The sequence below is a fragment of the Sinohyriopsis cumingii genome, chromosome 6 (assembly GCF_028554795.1).
Source record: "Sinohyriopsis cumingii isolate HCF-2022 chromosome 6, ASM2855479v2, whole genome shotgun sequence".
Lineage (NCBI taxonomy): Eukaryota > Metazoa > Mollusca > Bivalvia > Unionida > Unionidae > Sinohyriopsis > Sinohyriopsis cumingii.
Window position 1 is genome coordinate 102,825,613 of NC_142966.1, and position 24,179 is coordinate 102,849,791.

General features: G+C 34.8%; 1 long non-coding RNA gene across 1 annotated transcript; it reads left to right on the forward strand.

The window, feature by feature from the left end:
• Positions 1-19,972: 19,972 nt before the first annotated feature.
• LOC149797594 (uncharacterized) lies at positions 19,973-22,887 on the forward strand. Its single transcript, XR_016421541.1, has 5 exons — positions 19,973-20,069; positions 20,523-20,555; positions 21,317-21,445; positions 22,005-22,084; positions 22,797-22,887. It is a non-coding gene; the product is annotated as an uncharacterized LOC149797594 (long non-coding RNA).
• The last annotated feature ends 1,292 nt before the right edge of the window (positions 22,888-24,179 follow it).

The following is a 24,179-nucleotide window of genomic DNA, read 5'->3' on the forward strand; positions in this document are numbered from 1 at the left end:
TCATGGAAGACATTTCTAATCATATATATCTTGTTAGATCTAATACGATCCAAGTGCAAAAATAACTTTAGTGATACCATGAACAGGTTTCGTACAATAGAAAGGTTGCATAGATACATGAACGCGAAATACTTTTAGAGAGATATTGTAAAAGAACGTAAACAATATATTATACTTTTATTAAAAGCCAAATTAGATAGAATGAAAAATGAACTACATAACTGATAAATGCTTGACGAGACCAGAATCGGACTCGAATTGGCGAAAGAGGAAAATAATAAGTTGTCGAGATGCAAGAGTTCAGAATATACAACAAAAAACGAGCATATAAAGGTGAAGTCAATCGTGTGAAAATACAAATCATGGTTATTGTCCAATTTCAATAGAATATATATATATATATATATATATATATATATATATATATATATATATATATATATATATATATATATATTCGTGAAAGAGTTAAAACGTTTAGATTCCGACGTTACGCAATGGTGGAAACACCTATTGGACCAAAAACTGAATATTCTCGCCGTTTAAGAAAAACACTGTCAAGTGCATCACGCGGGTTCCAGATTTGGATGTGATATTTTAATTAAGTATGTATGTTATTGTAATTATGGATTTTGATGTTGCAAAATAGTGGTAATAATGAATACTCGCTTGTTTGAATGAAAGCTACACATTGAATGAGAAAGAGAAAATTAACGCTTATATTCGTTTATCCTTTTTTGTTCTTACAGTGCATTTATTAAATCTTTCTTAGTACAATTTTGAATTGCTGTTGTTAATAAAATGATAATTCAATACTTTTAACATATGTTATGGATTTTGTCAGTATAAAGCCAATTAAGGGGTGAATTAGTGGTGTGGTGCTGATGCGATGTCGCAGCCTTTTAGTAACACTTGTATAGGGATGTTGTACATTTACCTTGAAAATTAGAGGCATCCCTGGAATTGTGCAAGAAGCTATTTTAAGATATTTACTTGCTCCATAAGTGAGGCTTGTTGGAAGATCGCATCGGCTGTGAATGATCAGAACTTATACTTTTGTGGGCATGAGTAGCTGAATTGAAAGAGGTTAACTAAGTAGATAATTAGTATGTAACATCGCATGATCATATAGCACGTGATCAGTCACATTTCAAGTTTCGAGAAGGTACAACTATTCTTATGGAATTTGCAGGATTTTAATCGAGATCAACGGCCTACTATGACGTGACAATACCGAATAATTGATCTCTGTCTAAGCTTAGAGAAGACAATTTCTAATAGATATAGCTTTATTTTGAGCACTAGATTGAAGAAATCTCTTCCAGTTCGTGTATGAGAAAATAACATTGATAATCATTGTCGAGAGGTTCTCAGAACAGAACATTACGCCTATGAGCAACCCGGAATGTCTTCAACAGAGCCTAACGTTATGACAGTGAAGCAATGTTTGAGGCAGTGGCAGCGTTGAAAAATATGCTGGTTCTCTTTGCTGAGACAATATTGTTTCGACGATGGCATGGATCAATTTGATACGCTATTCCTTAGGGCAAGCGGAATAATTGCCGCCAGATGTTCATGCCTTGGACAACAATGCGGCTCTTATGGAAGACAATTGCCATCTAGTCAGTGACATTTTCAATCTAATCGGAGATCCGTATCAGCGAACTTCAACCTATTTCGTAGAACTAAGGTATGTATTCACGGTGGAGTCATTGCAATTCGTGGCGGTAGTGCATCCGAATCTGCACTGTAACGTGTTTTAAATTCTAATCCCTTCTTTTAACGGTCCACACTCGAACCATATTACATCTTCAAATGAAACACTTGACTCTCGTTCCAAACTTACCTTACCTTGATGCAATTTGTTAAAGCATTTGCCATTTACAAGAGTAACATGTGTAAGGCGCATTTCCATACGCGCCCAAAACTAAACGTTTTTTGGCGACATGTTATTGATAAGGCGTTCATGTATGGTGGCTAAGTTTTCCATGTATATCCGAAAATGTTTTTGGCCCAAGCTGCCTGGCACAAAAATGTGAAAATGGATTGGTCCGGAAAGAACAAAACAATAGCTTGTTCGACACCCAAACATTGTAGAGCAAATGATTTTGCTCCATTCAACATCACGCTGCATTTTTGTTTAACTTTTTCTAAAATATTCGGCACGTGAGACCAAATCTTCTGGTTCACCCAGACTGGCATTTCCATCCAGGACTTCAAACACCGATTTCCTTGGTAGGCTAGGGTGAGATATAACGATAGTAAAATTTGAACCAACTTCAAAAAGCTCTAACAAAATCACTTGATTCGCTGAACACACCCTGTAATCACATTTAAATCCTCAAAACAATCTTATAGGAACAAATACTCCCAGACCATAAGTAACCCAGATCAGATGCCCGGTGAACATACCCAGTCAGAGTTAGAGCTGGCTTGTCACGCTGACAAATATTTTTTTTGACGGTTGTTTTGAAGAGTTGTAAATAGTTTTGACAAAGGTCTTTTGATATTTGCCAGCTCTGCCTTTTGGTTGTGCAAACTTGCAATCAGCGAGGTTTTACAATCAACAGGCAGAGTGATGGCATTGTTTAGAATCATGTAATGTGATGAATTTACGGTTCGATCGTTGCAGACAATTTCCTGGTGCAACTACCTGAAGATAAAAGATCTGTTTTGTGAGGATGTAATTATTACGTTCTCTCGGAACTCGGAGTTGTGTCCAATGTTATGTATTAAACAGTATTTGAGTCAGCGGTGGCATAGCGCTTTCACTGGAGGTCATTTGACAAATGCGTCTTTATTCGTGGATTCCATGGGACGTCAGTTTGGTAGGGAACATTTTTTGTATAGCTTGCATTTCTCGTTGACGCACCTGGGCTATGATGAGATCAACTTTCTGTTAAACCATTTGGTACAAGCATATTTCTTTCGCAGATTCAAATAGGAAAAATCGGTAAATGTGTTCATGCTTGGATTAGCCGAACTCTTTTCCATTAATCTAGGTTCAATCCAGAAGATACTGATGCGAGACGCAGCCTAGCATAGCTTTAGGTAAGACTTGGTCAGCTCAGGAAACATTAGTTTGCTGCGATCAGCCTAGTACATAGTCCACTAATCTCGGATCATATAAGGACACAATAAAATGATTGGATGAGACGAGTACAGGTTTTACATTAGCTGGGATCAGCCCAACACAGTCTACAAAAGCTGTGATCAGCCTAGCATCAATTATAATTGAATTGGGATCAGTCCAGAATTCACTATTGCGCTGGGAACATCCTAGCACGTAGTGTACTTGAGCTGTGATCAGAGTTTCGATTGAGTAGACTTCAATTACAGGTGTATATATATGACGGACAAGAGCAGACGTTGGTTGTGTTTGTAACACCAGTTTTATCGCAGGACATGTGATTCTCCGCTGCTCCAATATTTGGTGGAGGACTAACTAAAAGACATCTAATGAAGAGAAGCACTCGCTGTAAATCACCCAGAAATATACAATTATCTTCCAATGACCCTCTGGGAAATTAGAAGTCGAATGGAACTCATGAACGCTAACATGCCAGGTAACCCTAAAGTGTACAAGGCTGGAAAATGTAAGACAAAAAATAAACATCAAAGTAAACATCAGAAGCGTGATATAAGGAAGGCTTGCAAATTTATTAAGTACGGTCATATATATGGAAATCAATTATCCATGGACAGTTTAACGGATGAGACGCACGATGAGGATTTACAGGAAAACCAATGGCGGACCCATATATAAATAAATATAAGATTTTCGGACTGCATTCATAAGTGATAAGATCGGAGCAACGTGGTCTTCATAACGTCGTCTGAATAACAGGTTCATATAAGGGACATAACGCGACAGGGGGTCGATGAGTCCACTTTGAGGGCTTGCATTATAGTTGCAGCGAAATTCGGTGTAAAACAAGGATTACGTCTTTCCTAACACAATTTATTGTGTCAGCTGATAGGAAAATAATTAATCCAAGTTTTACGAAATAACTATATTTCCGGGACTAGACATCTTTTTGCGAGCCAAATATAATCTGAGGACATTAGAACTTCATAATAAACACTATTATCGACCTCCTTAAATTATCGTTATCATCGTCTTTCATGTCTTACTTAATATTATCCTTTATTCTCCATTACTGACTTGTATAAATAAACCTTCCTATTTGGTTTTCTTCTCTACATCGTTCTACGTCACTGTTAGACACGAAACACTACATCAAAGGCTAATTTTGACAGGAATTTATTTTATTGTCAAATGCAATGCATAACCATAAAGGCTAATTTTGATATCATCCTATATCATTGTCATATAAAAAGCATAACCTCATTGGCTAATATTGACACATTTCTACATTATTGTCCTATACAAAGCATGACTTCAAAGTCTAGTATTGACATCCTTTTACATTATTGTCATATACAAACCATAACATCAAAGGCTAGTATTGAAATTGTTATAAATTATTGTCATATACAAAGGGAAACCTCAACGGCTGATATTGACATCATCCTTCATTATTATCATACTCAAAGCATAACCTAGTAGAAGCAGCCTACTACATTATCAGTCAATTTTCAATGGAAGCATTCAAAACAAAAGTCAATTTACTTCAAGTAAAGTGAAAGTTTCAATATACTAAAAGGATTGTACAACCTAGATGTCACACAAGTGTAAAAAAAATACACAGAACAGGACACATACAAGGTTTCAATTTAAAGATTGCTGAAGTGAAGTCTTGAAACATGAACTAATTTTCTAAATGTTAGTATGATTGCGCTGGAAATGAAACCCTGGTGAGCACGCTACAGTACGATATAGATTATGGTATTGTGCTTAATAAGCCGGAAGATAAGATGTAACTTGATTAAGGTAATATTTTTTGCGTGGTCGGTACATGGAATGGATATACACGCGATGAAGGTCATTAGGTGCATTTTAAAGATATCCATGTATACAATAAAAACAGGTCATGAACGTTTATTTGCACTAGTAAAGCTTTCATATCAGTTGACTGTAAAACATGTTCTTGCCATTTATACCAAAAGCCTTCATCAAATGTATTGCTCATTTAATTTTCACAGAAACTTTCTTGTATAAATGATAGGGTTAGAAACATCTGAGATAAAATAGATTGAACATTTGTTTTATTATTAACATTGGAACGAAAGATTTCTTTGTAGTCTCTGCAAAATTTCAGTACAAACTAAATTCACCCATCATGCTACTGTTTGTCTTCTTTATTACTAGGTCTCTATCAAATGCCTGTTATTATCCTCAGAAAGATTGTATATCAATGATCATGCTGGTATTGGTTGTGTATAGTTTTAAACTAAGCTCGTTCGATGTCATTGTGCTTGTAATGACTAAACGGAAACGAGACTTCATAAGAAACATCGTCTCCACTACATATGACGTCAATTAAATCAACTATCATGCACCTCAAGGTGAGTGTAAACATTGTGTAAGATCATTACTTTTTTTGTTTATCTAATGGTAAACACGTACTCCGTTTCTCAGGTGATAATATTAGATATAATTATATCGTATATTTCATAAATATGTCACGTAAATGTAACAATTCAACCTTTCTCACATACATTAATGTAGTCGTAACAATAGTACTTGAAACATTTGAATGAATGGCTGTCAGAAACCATTTAGTCTTTTCTTAGTTCACAATATTTTAGCGTTCAAATATTTTTAAAACAAAATCTAGAATACAAAATTGAATTTTGTAATGAAAAATGTTAAAAATCAGTAAATTGATAAATTCATTGTTTTCTTTTCGCACATAAGCTGTTTGTTTTGCTGTAGTGTATTATCATCTCATGCGTTCAGCTATTTTTGAATCTAAACAACAGCACATTATGACAGCTTTATCTTATTATCAGACTTTTGTCGGTGTTTTTCATCTAATTCCGGTCGAAGAAAAAAACGAACATAAAAAGCATGCAGGTGTGCAGAATAAATATCAGTCTTAACATTGTAACATATCGATTTAATCTTACACGGCCGATCTGCCTTCGAAACAATACGATTTAATCTTGCACGGCTGAATTTCCTTTGACACATATCGGTCCAATCTTATAAGGCCAATTTGCCTTCGAAACAATACGACTTAATCTTACACGGCCGATCTTCCTTTTGACACATATCGGTCCAATCTTATAAGGCCAATCTGCCTTCAAACCATATGTTCGTTATATAAGTATGAATCACACATCTAAAATTTCCAGTCCAGAATTACTTTTCCAACTTGAAATATTCAAGAGTAGACCTCTCATAAAATATCGAGAAGATATACTGCTGTGCAGTTTTAACTATTAAAGATGTTAAAATAGGTTTGTACTTTTAAGAAATGCAGTCGTATTCGGTGGAAATGGTTACTTTTCTCGTTCGACAAAATGAGGGATTAGCGACGATGAATTTATCGACATTTCACGTTGTGGTTGACACCATTACTTATGACAGATTGTTTTATCAATAGTTTTCAGATACTGCTGGTGTGAAAAGCAATACCAAACATATGGGGGGGGGACACCTAGTGCTTCGCCAATGAAAAGCTGTATTGAATGTTAAAAAAATCCAGACAACGTCAGAAAGACACACGAGTCATGTAAAGATTCAAGGGATGCTTAGAAATAACACCACCTTCTCAGAAACTGTTACCCCTGTTTAATTAGACACTTAATTTCGTGCATACCTGATTACTCTGATGAATGCAGATGGTTTTGACAATGCACCATGTACTCTTAATAGTTACAACATCACTAGAGACAGATAGTTAAGAAGCAATCATTACGGCTACATAATATGGTATTAAAATACGTTTGATATGTGCCACAATGGTCTGAAATCTGTACTCACCAATCTTAAGCAAGAGTTTCAAAGAAACCGAAAAACAAAATGTTATATCTGTGAAGCCGTTGATCTATTTCACAACTGCAGCAATGATGACAAACAATGTAAATAACGTAAATTACTTAAATCACCAATTTCAGTGTTAGAGTTTTACAAATGTAGTCTGCTGATTTTAGGAGGGGGACGAAGGAACAACAACACTTTGATCTCAGTTTCATTTGTAGTCTTAATAATAGTTTTGAAGAAAAATAACTGAAATTTTAGGTTTTGTGTATAACTGGAGTTAACATTTTAATGGTACAAAATGAGGTATACAATTCTACCCCACCCCATCCCCGCCCCGCAGACGAATGTAAATGACAAAAATGAATATCATAAACTTACTACGTCACATTCCTCGAAGAAATCTCCTAAGAAAATATTAAATAAAGAAGCATTGTCGGTGTCAAATTATTATCATTTTCAAATCTAACCCTAACATTGAGGATATAATCACCAAGGCAAAGCGTGATATCGGCCTATCAAGACCAAGCATATACTGTCATCAAAAGATTAATAATTAGCTTTCAGATGTTTAGTTACACCTATTTAGGATATATTTGCTCTGTTCAGAGCCGCATGCCCAAGTGTTACAGGATTAACTTGAGAAAACATGCAGATGCGTCAGAAAGTACGAATCAAAATTAAGTTGCAATGAAATAAAATTGGTTTAGAAAACATATTAGTAACATTTTACGAAGGTATAAATAACGCTGCGAATATACCCTTCCAATATTTGATAAAGTGAAAAGTAAGTTGAAGAAAACAAAAATGTTCATTAACTAGTAAGACACCCATTGATCTAGCAGATAGTTAAAAATATTCATCACATGGTACAAATTTTTTTAAGCCAAACTGATGAATTTTAAAAACACAAACGGTCATAAATTTTCGGAAACTTTATTTCGTTTTCGGCTCAAAGCTAGGGGGACACCTCAACGGGGAAACCTAACATAATTAGGAGCCTGTTATGGCCCATGTATAAAAACATTTCTTTGCAAACCTTAGACTATTAATAACATTATGATGTAGCACCTGAACTAATCCAAATGATATATATCATTATGTTTGTACGAGATTGTACAACATTGAGCCTAATTAGATTCAACATGAACATGTTCAGGATTTTTTATGTATGCACAAGTAAGTTATACTTTATGTATTTTTACAAATCGTTTGCTGTGTTTGATTAGCAAATATACCAGTCACAAAAAGATACAAGTACTTCACATTCCAACTCGCATTTTTCATAAATATTATTTATATCTTATTACTATGTAAACGTTAAAACGAGCCCCTTTTTTATATGGCCTTTGAAACTCAAAATAATAAATTTAGAAAGCAAATCCGATCATGATGTCTCATTACATATAATCAACAAAAAGTGCGCTTTGATGGATATGTTGGAGATTGTTCCATTGTTTTGTTGATGATGTATTTTGATGCAAACTCATGAAACCGCGAGACACAAAGTAGCGTAGGGAAATTTCTGCTGTGTCTTACTATGATGAAATAGGTGTCATATATACGTGTACTTCATTTACACGACTTTCACTAAGGACGGCACAAAAATTTACATTTTACACTTAATGTAGATGTATGGTCGTCCCAGTCAGTTTTCTATGTTAACTACCGCCACAGACAAAGGGTGAATAAAATACAGAAACTCGCCAGGCGCGTGAAGATAACTTTATGCAATTATGTTCACTATATAAGTAAACGTTTATGATTGTCAAAATAATTTGTACAACAGATTGCAAAATATATGTAAGAACTAGAAGTAATAATTATATGAAAGTGAATGAAAAATGAACGTCTTTTTTTTTCAAGCTCTAATTCCATAACTCTGTTTAGATTTACAAATTGTCTCTGTTGATCCTTATTTAAGTTAGAGCAAAAACAGTTCATGTGCTTTAACCGTTCCTTTTTCGAAATTAAAGATCAAAATTTAAAGTATATCTTATTTAGTCTTTCCGTGGTAGCTGATTTTACAATATATTGATGGTATATACAAACACCTTCCGTCCTTCAATAAAATTCGTAGCAGAAGTCTCAAGCACAAACCACATTTTTCAAGGCATAAGAACTATACTGGCAGAAAGCAAAGTCCAGACAGAGATATACTCGAACCCAACTAACAACATCCAGTATCTTTACGAATCCATCGTTTATCTAAAGCATTGTATTATACACATCCCGTACATTCAACCAGTGAGGATAATCAGAATCTGCTTCAACGATGAAACATTACAGAAAAGGTCTGAAGAGTTGACTGAGCATTAGATGAATCACATAAGAAACAAAGACCTGATAGCTAAGACAGCACAAAGGCCAAACAATCAGCAAATACCTTTATGAATATAGAGATATAGAAAAGGTTGGTCGGATAATATTTGTCCTAAATATATCATCCAGACAACCCCAACGTAGATCATCTGGATACGCTGGCCCATTGTGAAATCTTTTCACACACTAAATTAAAACATGCCTCAAAAACTAGTTGCCCTCTGTAGACCGAAAAACCTCAAAGTCGTTCTAATGAGAGAAAAGCTCACGACAATCACAAGCCAAGATCATACTGGAGCATCTAGTACATGTGGTGATGAAAGGGGTAGAACATAAACAATATCTTGCACAGCGACGAGCAAAATGTTAAACGTGCATGGTCCAAAGAAAAGCATACAAAAATGAGAATGGGATTTATCTCATCACGAGTGTGGCCTGCAGCCTTCTGGATGTCGGAGGACCAAAACACTGCACAAAAGAATAAATATGCATAGACCGGATTTGACGACAAAGGATCGGGACAGAACTCCATTAACCGAACACATTTTATCCTCTGACGATATTTTCAGTGACATTGTAGGAAATGTCGTTTCTCGCAACAACCACAGGAGTTCAGAAACCAGGAAAGAAAAGGGATCTCACAGGATACGCCACATAATATCACAGGTGCAAAGAGAATTACGTTGATACCACTCCCAAAGAGTACCCTTGTACAAGCGAAATAAATTTAATCACTATCAGCTTAGCGCATAATTGTTTCCAATCTATAATTGGTTCAGTTAGTGTATTATTCATTCACTTGCATCTAATTACTACCTTTTGCAGTTCTGGCTGGTATTATTTATTATTATTATTATTATTATTATTATTATTATTATTATTATTATTTGTATTATTGTTAGTAAGAAAAATACATTATCTAAGATATAACCTACGGCTTCGCCGCTTTATATTAAGGAAGAGAATGCGCCTTTGCCACTTCATGTACTGGAAAAAAACAAACAAAGTGCCCTTTTGTAAACGATTCCAAGCAAGAAAGACATAAGTTTAAAACAATGCTTCTAATAGATCTATCAAAATGTAAATTTTTTAAAATCAAGCCTCTTCCTGTGCTTATTATCTATCGCCATTTTGTAATTTTGTATTGGACACAGACATGGTTATTGTTTTTTATTATCACTGAAGTTGAGCAACATGTTGCAAAGAATGAGTTCTTTATTTAAATGAATATCCATGTTTGCAACCATACTGACCATATTGGCCATATTGATCAGGTGCCTAATGGTTATTACCACATAAAATTGCATTTAGCTAGGCCAAAGTAATATCGTCTCACACAGAGAATGATGCCAACTTACCCGGGGGAGTATGATAAAATAAACAAAATAGTGACTGTTACACAACGACAGCACTGAAACGACGCCAATTTACCTTTGAAACTTCCAACTTGGAAATTGACTATAGTGCCTTTAACTCTTTTCAGACTTAATTATGTGCCTAAGGTGATAAAACCCTGGCATAGAAAGCAATTTCGTCTTTGGAATCATAATTAAAACTTCCGTTTTCTTCTACCAAATTCATATCAGAATTCAAGGAATAAATGGTGTGGGCATTGATTTTTCAGGCTGATAGTTGCACTGCTTCTTCTCATTGCATTACATTATGATCTATTGTAATCTCTCTAATACATCTCGTGGAAGTAATTTTACTCTAGTCTCATTATTAAGAAAAGATGTGTTAAGATGTGTTTTTGCAAAGCGTAAAATTGCCTAAACAGTTCCTTTGACTCCTTTCAAACATAATTGTTTGCCTACATGTGATACACCTTGGCCTAGAAAGCGATTTCGTCTTTGGAATGATAGTTAAAACTTCCGTTTTCTTCCACCAAAACAATTAATATCAGAAGCGGTGTAACATTAGGAATTCAAGGAAGAAATTGTGTGTGCATTAATTTTTCAGGCTGATAGTTGCACTGCTTTGTCCCATTACATTACATTATGACTTATTGTAATCTCTCTAATACACCTCTTGGAAGTAATTTTACTCCAGTCCCATTGGTGAAAAGATGTGTTAAGATGTGTGTTTGCAAAGCGTAAAATTGCCAACTCTTACTGGAACACTTCCGTTGTCAAATCTTCATGTAAACTTTTATTGCAGAAGAAAGTAACTCTTCGTAGTTCGTAAACCAAAATTGCCTAAACAGACATGGTCGGTTTTCAAAAGAAAACGGAACCTGTTAAGTTTATTAATAGATTACAGTTACTCTCCAACGGTGTCAAATACGGCTGTTATAGTGTGTGTGTGTGTGTGTGTGTGCAATTTGGATTTCTAACTATAACAATGTTTCAATAAAATCGCTACGATGGCTGCAGTGTGGCAGTTTATAACGATGCCCTGAATTGGGTCATTATGCCGCAGACATGTGACATCATGTCCGTCCAAGTCACATTATCTTGACACTAGTCCCAAATGTCCTTATAACAGCTTCGTAATGCTGAGTGCAAAGTGATTCAGCTGATGGTACCAATTTTTATAAGTCTTTGGTATGACTCGGCCGGGGTTCGAGTCTTCGACTTCCCGCGTCCGAGGCGGACGCTCTAATCACTTGGGCCTCCGGAGCGATCGGCTATTGAATGTTTTGCCATTGACACTTTAAATATCAAAATATTCGTATTGGCAGAAATTCATTGGAATCAGAGCCATTCGTTACACTGTTACACGATGAACGTATGAAGATTTGTGAAGTGAGGGTGGGTAATCCGTCTGAAACAAATTTCTACGACGACTCTATAAAGTAGATTGTCCAAACCCATCGGATACAAAGATATCGGCAGGATAATTGGTTTTCTGGATAATCATAGTTTGGTGACAAAGTAGAACTGAATGGATGCATCCCAATTACATGGCGTAATAATCATAAGATCAACTTCATCGGTAAATAAAGGAATATTCACATTCTGTAGCCTTTTGACATGATTAAAGGCAGGGAAAAGTATATATATATATTTTTAACGGTACTGGTAGTGGATGCAGACACCACATATATTAATAATAATAGTTTAAAGATATTGTTAACCTTTGCGTGAAAACATGGCCATAAAACTAATGCCCTGTATCCTCTGCTAAGGGAATCCTGTCAGTTGACTGCAAAAACAAATATCATCGCCATTCCTTTTAAACTTGGATAGAAGATGATACGTTTCGGTATTATGTAAAGACACATCCAGGTTACAGCACAGTTTTTGCGTGATTCGTATTTAATTAAATAAGCCTAGCAGAAAAAACAAGCTGGCTGACTCTCTCGTTTTGAAGCAGTTTCCGAATCTCCTGGACTATGGAACTTCGATAGGTTGCAACCTGATTATTCTTGGAGATTTCAACTTTCACTTTGACTGTTTCGGAAACTCAGTTACATCAAAACTCATAGATTCCATTAATGTTTTCAACCTCAAACAGTCAGTTAACCAACCCACCCATAAACATGGTCACATTTTAGACTGGATTCTTCATAGACCTGATGATGACATTCTAAGGTCCTCCCTGGTATCCCATGACCTTTCATCAGAACACCTCTGCATTATATGCCATCTTGACGTATCAGTCCCTAACCCTCCACCTTTATCTGCTACTAACAGAAACCTCCGTATGATAAATAGAACCAAACTAATGCACGACATCCAAGCTAACCTAACAACTTGCTTACCTCCTACCGCAGAACAACTCGATAACTGTCTGCGTTCATTACTTGACAAACATGCCCCAGCTACGAAGTGCAGAGTATCAATTCAAAAGTGTTCTCCATGGTATAGCAGTGTTAGGGACGAGCTTAGCACTGCTAAAAGAGACCGCCGTAAAGCTGAGAGGCTCTGGCTTTCCACCAGACTCACTATTCATAAGCAAATCTATGAAGTCGCTAAGAAGAATGTCACAAATATAATTCATGCAGCGAAATCAGCCCACTACACTACTAAGATCATGGAAAGTTCCAGCTGCAAAGAGCTCTTCGAGATTACTAACAAGCTAATGTCAAGGAACAAATGTGCACCACTTCCAACTACCTTCTCTCTAGTCGACCTTTCGGACCTGTTTACCATTTTCTTCCGTGATAAAGTACAAACCATTAGAGATAAGCTTGACAACACAATTGCAATTGACTCGTCGTCACCATACACATGGGATACATAATTTGAGCGGCAACCATTAGAAGCATTTGAACCTCTCACTGTGGATTTAGTACGTTCAGTCGTGATGAAGAGTGCACCAAATTCATGTGAGCTTGATCCAATTCCAACATTGCTGCTGTTTAAGTGCTTAGATCCAGTATTGCCTTCACTAACTGATGTTATTAATACCTCTCTCTCATCTGGGGAATTCCCATCATTTTTCAAAACTGCTATTGTAAAGCCTCTGCTGAAGAAACCAAAACTAGTCCATAACGATTTAAAGAACTACTGCACAGTTTCCAATCTCCCATTCATTTCAAAAATCTTAGAAAAGGTTGTTGTATCCCAGCTTGTATTTCATCTAAATTCAAATAGTCTTTTTACCAATGTACAATCTGCATATCGCCCTTGCCACAGTACTGAAACAAACTCTTCTAAAAGTAGTTAATGACATTCTCTCTGTGTTTGATAGCGGAAAGATTACAGTCCTCACAGCATTTGTCTGCAGCATTTGACACAATATACCACGATATATTTCTTCACCGTCTCCAGCATGTATTTGGCATTCATGATACAGCCTTACTGTGGTTCAAGTCCTACTTGGTCAACAGGACACAAATTGTATCTGCAAATGGAATACACTCCAGCCCAGTTGATCGATATTGTGGTGTTCCACATGGGTCTGTTCTTGGAGCTGTTCTCTTCATTATGTACACTCAGTCGCTCTCAAGTGTCATAGATCATCATCCAGTGTCTCACCAATTGTACGCTGATGACACCCAAATATACAAATCTAGCCACCCAACGGAAGTTGATGCTACCATCCAAGGTGTAGAGAGGTGCATTTCTGATGTGAAATCATGGATGACTTGTAACAAGCTGCAGATGAATGATGATAAAACTGAGGCCATTCTGATCACAACACAAAGACTTTCTCATTTACATCCTTTACCTCAAACAATAAATATCAGCAACGACACCATTAAATTCACACAATCAGTACGAAACCTAGGTGTTACTCTGGAAAGTACTCTCACATTGCACCAACATGTCATGAACATATGCAAGGCTGCATATCTTGAGCTGAGACGCATCAGTTCAATTCGCAAATATCTTTCAGTTGATGCCACTAAAACACTTGTGTGTTCATTAGCACTTTCAAGACTGAACTATTATAACTCAATTCTGTCTGGTTCATCTCAATATCTACTCCAGAAACTTCAGAAAGTTCAAAACACAGCTGCTCGGATCATACTTAGAGTACCACGATCAGAGCACACCTCCCCGCTGCTCTGTACCCTATACTGGCTATCCATTCGATCCAGAATCAAACACGAAATTTGTTCTCCGTGCTACATTTCACTGTCGGACTCCAGTCCAACATACCTATCTGACCTCACCCATGTGTACACACCAGCAAGATACTTACGCTCGTCTTCAAACAATCGTATACTCATTATTCCCACTATGAAAACAAAGTCATATGGACAAAGTTCTTTTGCATAGCAGGGCCCTGCAACGTGGAATGAATTGCCCACTGAACTTAGACACAAAAACCCAGTGATACCATTCAAGAGTGCTCTCAAAACTCACTTGTTTCGACTGCAACAACAAACTTAAAGACCTGAACTATTCTCAGCATGTTTTTTATTTTTTTAAAATGTTTTTCTAATTTCGTGTTGTTTGTTTTTGTAATAATATGATTATGTTTCCTATCTTATAGGTGTTGTCTAATGTTGTAAAGCGCTTAGAGCTTCTAATGATTAGGCGCTATACAAAGTCCTCATTATTATTATTATTATTATAAAGAGTCAGATAGTAGTAACATAGTCGTCATTAATCCGAATGTTCTTGTTTTGTCTTACAAAAAAATCAGTAACTAAATGATTCATCATAATGCTGTTTATTGGAGATACAACTTCTTCACGAGCATTGATAAAACGGCCGACTTTTTAAAACTGCCCTTTCGAGTTCAAAATGTGGACGAATTATTACTTTCTTTGGCCAATATTACAATAAAGACCATTATAGAAACTGATCTAAATTGCTGACATATTTAAATAATAATATCTTAAATTAAGAACGACATTTGAGAGTTGTAGTATGTTGATATATAATGAATTAATGTTCTTTGTTTTCTTTAACAATTTATAAAATAATCTTTCTTCAAAAAAAAAACTAAACATTTTAATCATGTAATTAAGAGATTACTTATAACCCTTTTTCTTATATTAGCAAAGTCGTCTTAAGAACTTCGATATCTCACGAGGTCCCACGGATGGTCACCTCCTCGGAATGGGAGTCTTTATAAAGTATTACCAAGACTGAGTTGTGATCTGAGAAGTGAGACAGGTTTACCATTATCGACTGGAAATGGTCTTTGAAATACACTCTGGTCATCTGCAATGCATGAGACAAACAGTTTGGTAATTTTATTTAAGTCGATAATATACATAACGAGTCTTTTTAATAAACATGATCAAGAGTTACACTGCAAATCGCGTATAAATAGTTTTTTCCGTCAGGCATTAAATCTCAGAAGTCGATCGTTTGTAACCTAGTACATGAATTAAAAGAGGTATCCTTTTTAATATTGGATTAAGAAATTCCATTGAGACGAATTTGCCGAGGTACCTTCGTGATAGCTAAGGCAAATTATGTTTTCAATTTTGTTGCAGACTCTGCCCTTGAAAAAAATCCAGATTTGACATTATGTCCTTAGGATGCTTCGTGGACATTAAGATGAAAACTTTGTCATTTATTTTGCATGTGATAGAGTATACTTTAAAGAATCAATTTGTCTTTGCTCTATCTGATTTTCGGGTTAAACATCGGACCAGTTAGGGAATAATGCTTCTTATAAGAGGCTCTGTCATCAAATATTTTGTCTCTGAATTAGTTCCATCTTTTGTAATAAAATCAATACGACGAGATACGAAATGCAACAAATGTTCTTCTCGTGGAAGATAATTATATCCTTACAAAGTCTTGCCGTGTTACTAGCCATAGACAAAACCAATCAAATTAATTATTGTATTAGTCTTTATTTTTTTTTCTACTTTATGGTTCGTGTGGTCCATTTTGTATTGTGCATTTACATTAAATAATCCACACCAATTTAATTTGGGCACAATATACCAAACCACACACATAATTGATTATAACCTAAAATCGACAGATTGCGACCTTGCTGGTAATGTTTATAATCCGTTCAAAGAAATACTATGTTTTCTTTACGTTTAATTGTATGCCTCGGACCACCTAGAGTCATACAATTTAGAATATCTGGATTAGCATTAACTATATGATGTGTACAGATTTTGTGGTCTTGAAATGTAGAATGATGCTTTAGATATTGTATGAATAGAAATGAGATATGGTCATTTGGGTATTATTTTTTTCTTTCTTATTTGTTTCCATTTACCGGATCGTCTCCATTTTCACCTCGTACGGAAACAACACATCATGTTAATATTATCTAAAACTTTCCTATACTTAGTCCAGAAATTAAGATAAGGAAGGTGGACTATTTGTGACAGACGATTGTCACTCAAGAGACGAGGACAAGGATAGAAAAATACAAGAATATTATTGGATGTATTTACATAACACTAATATTGCAAACAATCACAGGGACCCAGAGTGGCAGAGTGGTCTAAAGTGCTCACCGTTCCGGATCACTGCCATCTCACCTCTATCTGCGTGGGTTCGAGTCCAAGGCTCGGAGAGCGTAGGTACGTGGGAAAGCCTGCCAGTAGCTTCTCGTGGGTCGGTGGTTCTTCCCTGGGTTTTCCAGGGTTCTTCCTCCACCACTTATACTGGCCGCCATGTATAGCCTATCTTGTGCTGAAAATTGGCGTTAAACCCTAGAACAACAACAACAGCAAACAATCACATTACCACTAAAACTACCTCGCGTGACGGCAAATGTTAAATGAAACAAAATAAATATAAAATGATACAATTAAGTCAATTTAGCTGCCTTAATTGTACCGTTATATCATTAAACTACCTAAGAACTCAACAATGTGAATTTCTCCACTTGTATCTTGGATAGAATATCCTTCCTCAAGTAGGCTCCTTGAATTTACACAATCGTTCCTTCCAAAAGACACTATTATATATAACACTAAAGGTGGCCACAATATTCAAAGTTCCAATTGTTTGCTTCCCTCCTTATATTTCCAAGTCTTCCTTCCTTTTGTCCAATGCTCGGTGGGTCTAATGGAAACTCCATTTCCCATTTCAAATGCTCCCTTTACCGACCGAAACGCTAGACAAGGTATTTGGGATCACACCACCCTTTCGCACATTTAGAATCCACCCTTCATCTATCCAAACGCTCGGCGAGGGCTACGGAGTCACACAAGCCCACCTGCCTGCATGCCTGCACTCTTCCATTCTATCTCTCTAACTGACCACTTTATATTCTCATAGCTCATCGCTGTAAATATGGCAGCTTCGTTTCACGCAGTACGGTTACATATATTATTATATACATTTTATACGCAACAATCAAATTATTTCGTGACCGTATGAAATTGAAAATAATATATATTAATATTCACCGACACGGACAGTCGGATTAGAATAGACTTCAAGATCAGATTTAAATTATACTAAACATACCTATAGATTTAAAGATGACTAAATTATACTTAATTCAAGGCAGCCATCATTTTTATTACACATCAACTATTTCAAAGAAATTAAATCTTTCATTCATAATTATTCACGCTGATTTAGCTGTGTGACACATTGTTATAGAGCTCTCCAAATTTTTTCAGACAAAACGCTCACGTAACAGTCAACTGATTCGGTTTAGAAAATCCGGTCATGTCCTCAGTAGTGAAATAAAGGTAATACATCAACTTGCATATACATACAGATATATCTTCGTCATTACTCAAAATTAAACTATAGTTTTTCTTTTAAATGTTGGGAGTTTTCCTGCAAGAATAATGCAATCCTAAATCATCTCCTTACACGTTTATTTTGAACATTTTAAGTCTGCACTATAACCCTGCATAATATTTCCTTTTAATCACAAGTGGTTATTTCCTTGAAACACTCCCATTCTTTTATGGAGGATGTCAACACATCGACAACACTCCCATACTAATATATTTTATAGCTTTACTCAAACTTGTATAATAAAAAAAATCTTTGCAAACAAATGATTTGCACTAGCCTCGTATCTCTAAACAAATTTTATTTTATTTTAAACAGAAGTTATATGGGTATAAATGGCTATTTCTAGGCGTTCGGTGACATATCGTAAGTTTGCATTCGTTACCGAATACTTGTACTGCTCCGTTGTCATTTAATATGTTTACTCTTCGCAAGGTTATTTACATATTTATCCACAATTACTAATATATTACATCGTCTGCCTTCTTGTAAGCATGGTACACAAACATACGCGAACGTATATACTACTAATACTATCCACTTGAAACAATATCCAAAGTTTGCTGGGAATATTAAATATCTTCCAAAGATAGTATTCAGTTTGATATTTGGAGATATTTATAGCATGGTTTCGGTAGCTTGTCATGGTCAAGATTTTAAAATGAGGTTCAATATTTTGTAAATATTCAATCACATCTTAATTAGATTTTAAACATTATCTCTGATATAAGACGATTATCCTATGAATATTCCACTGATATGAGAAATATTAACTGTACAATGATTAAACTGGTTTCAAATTGCCTACAAAATAACTAAATGGCAAAGAGTAAGCTAGACACACGTGGACATCACACAAACATTGAAAGCCTTACACACATATGACTCATAATTAGCCACAGGGAACGTCTACACTATTGCATATTGGTTGAGTCAAAAATCTAGTGTAACATAAATTCGAGATGCACGATCTTCCGGTTATAATTATTCCACACCATATGATTCATACTCAGGTTATTTAACATGATTTATTTCAAGGCCTATTACATTTCGATTATATTTTGAAAATCATATATCATCAACATTTTCTCCTCATTTCTTTAAAGTATATTTCGAATAAACACACACACACACACACACACACACACATATATATATATATATATATATATATATATATATATATATATATATATATATATATATTGTGTGTGTGCCGAAAAATATTTTACCAATAGCTTGCTAAAAGAAATATCTTGAAAAGCTTTTTATCATATTTAATGTACCATATACATCTTTTTGATAACATTTCATTTTGCACCGTATTCAATATGATTACTGCCTTAATCGCGCACTTAAATAATTTGTCTTTCTTGACATGACGAGTAATGGACGCACGTGTTTGAATGTTTGACCTCTCTGTTTTGCTTTCGAAAGAAACATAAATATGCAACTATATGGTTCAAATATTTTAAATGGAACTCTGCTCTCTGTGCACTTCCGATTCATAATTAGCCCAGGGCACAAGTTACACTATGACATACTTGACAGCATTAATTGCAGTAGTGTAATATATATATATATATATATATATATATATATATATATATATATATATATATATATATATATTTGCGAAGCACGTCCTTCCGGTTCGTGTTGCGGAAATTTCAAGAAATTACGCGTAATTGTCAGGCTGTGTTAACCAATATCACCTGTTTTTGCTATATAAACTGAAATTAGCTATACGTTTCACACAAGATTCGTTTCTAAATACACTACTGGTAAGTAAATTTCGAGTCTTGCATGCACTATCCTCTCGAACGTTTTGTCATTGACCATGATATTCTATATTTTTAGGACGGTAAATGCCATGTAATAACTAATTTAAACATATGTTTCTTCACTATTTAATAGGGGTATTTAAACTCAAGCCAAAATGCCCGTCCACACTATTGTGTAAAGTTCAATATATATATATATACTAATCATTAGAATTGTTTCAAACATTTTACGCAGGAACAGGGTTCCGCACTAGTGTGTTATGTATATTTGATTAAATTTATATTTGATTTAATTTAATTGCTTGTAAGTATTGGAATCTTTCTATTTTAATACATGTCAAAATAATGTAATTTTGTTTACTAGAAATTTGATATTTTCCAAAAGATTCAGTTTGACCTGACTCTTTTCATAAATAACTAATAACAGAAACATTGTTTCTATTTTCGACTTAGTTCCCGACCTTGGATCAGAAATCACCGAGACAAGTAAACACATTTTTATTTTTATTTAGTTCTCGGAGTAAAATGATCGGTTATTATCAGTGTCATAATTGGTGTACGGGATAATATATGAAAACAGCATCAATTTCGCAATTCTAGGTTTTACATAACTGCGCAGTAGTCAGGTTTTATACTGATGTCTATAGCGATATTTCTTAGTTGGGCTTGTAAATACTGGAATTTAAGGTGTACGTTTTGTTGTGACATTTTGGAGTTATATTTTAATTTTTATTCAAATTATTTGGATTCTAAAAGATTAGTTTTTGTTCATGGAAATATTAGAGTGCTCATAGCGAATTCTTGGTCAAAGACATTTATGTAAATTTTATTCATAATGGAATGTGGAATTAAAAAAGAACTGTAGACGATACAGCACCATCAAGGCTACATTATACGTTATCGCCTTCCATTCTAGATGTTTCGTCCGGACACGAACTTAAATTAATTAGAACATTTCATTACTAGGACCTCTTAAATTTAATTCGTGGATTATTCTTGGATTATTTTTGGATTTGGTTCTGAAAATCGTATGTTCTTATTATTCATTTTTACAGTGTTTTTCCGGGGAAGTATTTTTGTCAAAGCTTGTTGTTTTCGCACATTCTTTTGTTGCTTTTTATGACAGCCTAAACACGTAACATAAGAAGTGTCGTTCACAAAAATGTTAACTTTCATAATAGCATTATTGAATTCAATTTTACAGCTATGACAAGTCTTGCTTATTTAGTTATTTCTTGATTTTGTAGCCATGAAAACCTTGTTAGTACTGTGCATAATTGCAATAATTTCAACTATTGGTATGGCCTCTGGGTACCTCATCGGAAGCCCCTACGGCGGGTATGGAGGTTATGGAGGAGGAGGTAGCGGTTTGTCATGTGAGTAGCACATAAGTATTTTCATATATTATCACACGTATAATTCTGTGTGAAACATGGAAGGCATATCATCCTTTATACACTCACACACACACACACACACACACACACACACACACACGACCGCGCGCACACAACGTTACACCAAGAAAAACGTGCGGTATTGAAACTAGTTGTGATTGTTCTATTAGTACCAGATGATTACTTAATTAATTTGGATATATCTTAATCGAATTGTGTGCTGCGCAGAATGCTGGAGTTGTATGTTCTTAGATGGCTGAGAAATATTAAATTGAGGAAGTCTCACGTTAAAAAAATTGACCAGTCTTAACAACTTTATATTGTTGACTGTATTTGTTAAAACGACCAAGAAATAAAGACAATTGCATACGTCTTAAGAATACCCACCAAAATGTTTCCTAGTATCTTCCTTAATTATATTGAGATGTGTGAAATAAAAAACTATTCGGACTAAGTTGTAAACATTGACATATTATGAGACAAAGCATTTTCTCTACCATTTCATCGCTTGCTTCCGCCTTGTTTTATCTTTTTACAGTTATCTTCCTGATTATTATCCTCATAATTTTCATGCAAGGCTCTAGTTTTGGAAAGTAGAAAGTAGACCAAACCTTTATGGTAAGTACGTTAACTGAATGGTTTTATATCTTCTTGTTTTGATATTGACATAAAGATTTTTAATTTGAGATAAATAATACATGCTTGTGATACATATATCTTAATAAATGTTTTGAACCAACATACAATTAAAGGAACGATGAATGCTAAGAGGGAAGGAAGAGAAAAACTATTGAATTGAAAACGAAATAGTTTCCATTAATAATTGCAAGATACAATATCAATGCATATGATATACTCCATGTTAATATCCAAATTTCCATCGGATATAAATTAGAAAGTATTCTATAATTCATCGATACGAAAGATCATGAATTTTGATTGATGTCACATGGGTTTAGAAAAGTACTACAATGAATAATAGGGATTCATAAGCGAAACTAAAGCTAATACGGTGCTTGGCTTTCATCATATCGACTCGATAGATTTACGCATTTTTTTCTGTCAAATGCATTGCTTTGTAGAAATAAGATAAATTAAAAAAAAGAAACGATGAAATAATATATTTACACTTTATAGAACTGAATAGCACTGTATATATTATTACACATTCTTGGGAGATCCAAATAGGACTATTCAAAAGAAATGAAAGTGAGAATTATACTTGATATATTTATGGAAACATATAGCAAAAACACAACGTTTGCTTGCATGTATATGTAAAGATATAGGTAAATTATATTTGGCATCATAGTTTCCTTTTTCTTTCCAGAAGCAATACCAGACGACTTTATTTGGATGTAGCTTTTAATTGATGAATTTTAAAAGACACTAAAACCATGACACTAAAATGGATGGTTGAATTATAGCTTTCAAATATTGTATTTATATAATATATAATAATAATAGTAATAATAAATTATGTTTACATTATCGTTTTTGCTAATATTATTGAATATTTGTTCGATTCATTACTGTCGGATTATTAAGCCCAAGGCTCCATTTCTGATTCTATCGTTCGCTCGCTCTACCTGTCTGTCGGTATATCTGTCTCTCTGACTCACTGCTCTTCAGCCCTCCCATCCTCTGAAGAAGATGCTTTTTGACTATCATAGACATGGGAAACGATACATTTAACCACAGTAGTAATTCATAAATTCTCTAGATAGTACCATTTTTATGTCTTTGGTATGACTTGGATGGGGCTAGAATCCGCGACTTCCCGCATCCGAGGCGGACGCTCTAATCACTTACATGTGTTGCCATTGACAGTTTAAATATCAGAATATACGTATCTGAAAAAATTCAGTGGAATCAGAGCCATTCGTTACACTGTTACACAATGAACGTATGAAGATGTGGGAATTGAGGGTGGGTAATCCGTCTTAAACAAATTTATCCGACTACAGTATAAACTACATTGTCCGAACCCATAGGATACATGTATATTGTCATGATAATTGGTTTTCTGGATAACCAGAGTTTGGTGATAAAGTAGAACTGAATGGATGCACCTCGATTACATGCTGCAATAATCATAAGATTAACTGCATCGGTAACTAAATAAATATTCACATTCTGTAGCCTTTTGACATCTCAGAGCAAAGTATATATTTTTCTTTTATTATTATTATAGTTATTCTATAGAAACTAACCAGCGTATTTGATGAAACAAGTGTTTTGCGTAAGGTACGTAAACTAATTAGTGTCTACATCTGAAAGTCGTATCTTCAACGAAGAAATAAGCCTACATATCTTCCGTCGAAGAGAATGTAACTGATTTTTCTCAAGTATTGATGTACATGCACTATTAAAGACGACTGCAAATACGTTTCATCTCATATATATGCTGTGAAAATCAAATGTATCAGGTTTTTATGTGCACTATTACAATCGAACTATATGAATGATGAACAGTAGTGGATGTCTGGCCAATAATTTAATTTAAAAATAACCAGTGTAATCAAGATAATAAGCGGGATAATGTCTAGAAGAAAGAAGAAGAAAAAAAAAACATTATTCAAAAATGGAATATGATGATATTTTCCAGTATGTTAAAATGTACCGCTAATTGGCATTGGATAAATCAGACTAAGGAGGTGTGTGATTGTGTACGGAGCGAAATGTGTAGGGATGCACTGTAATACTGCATGGA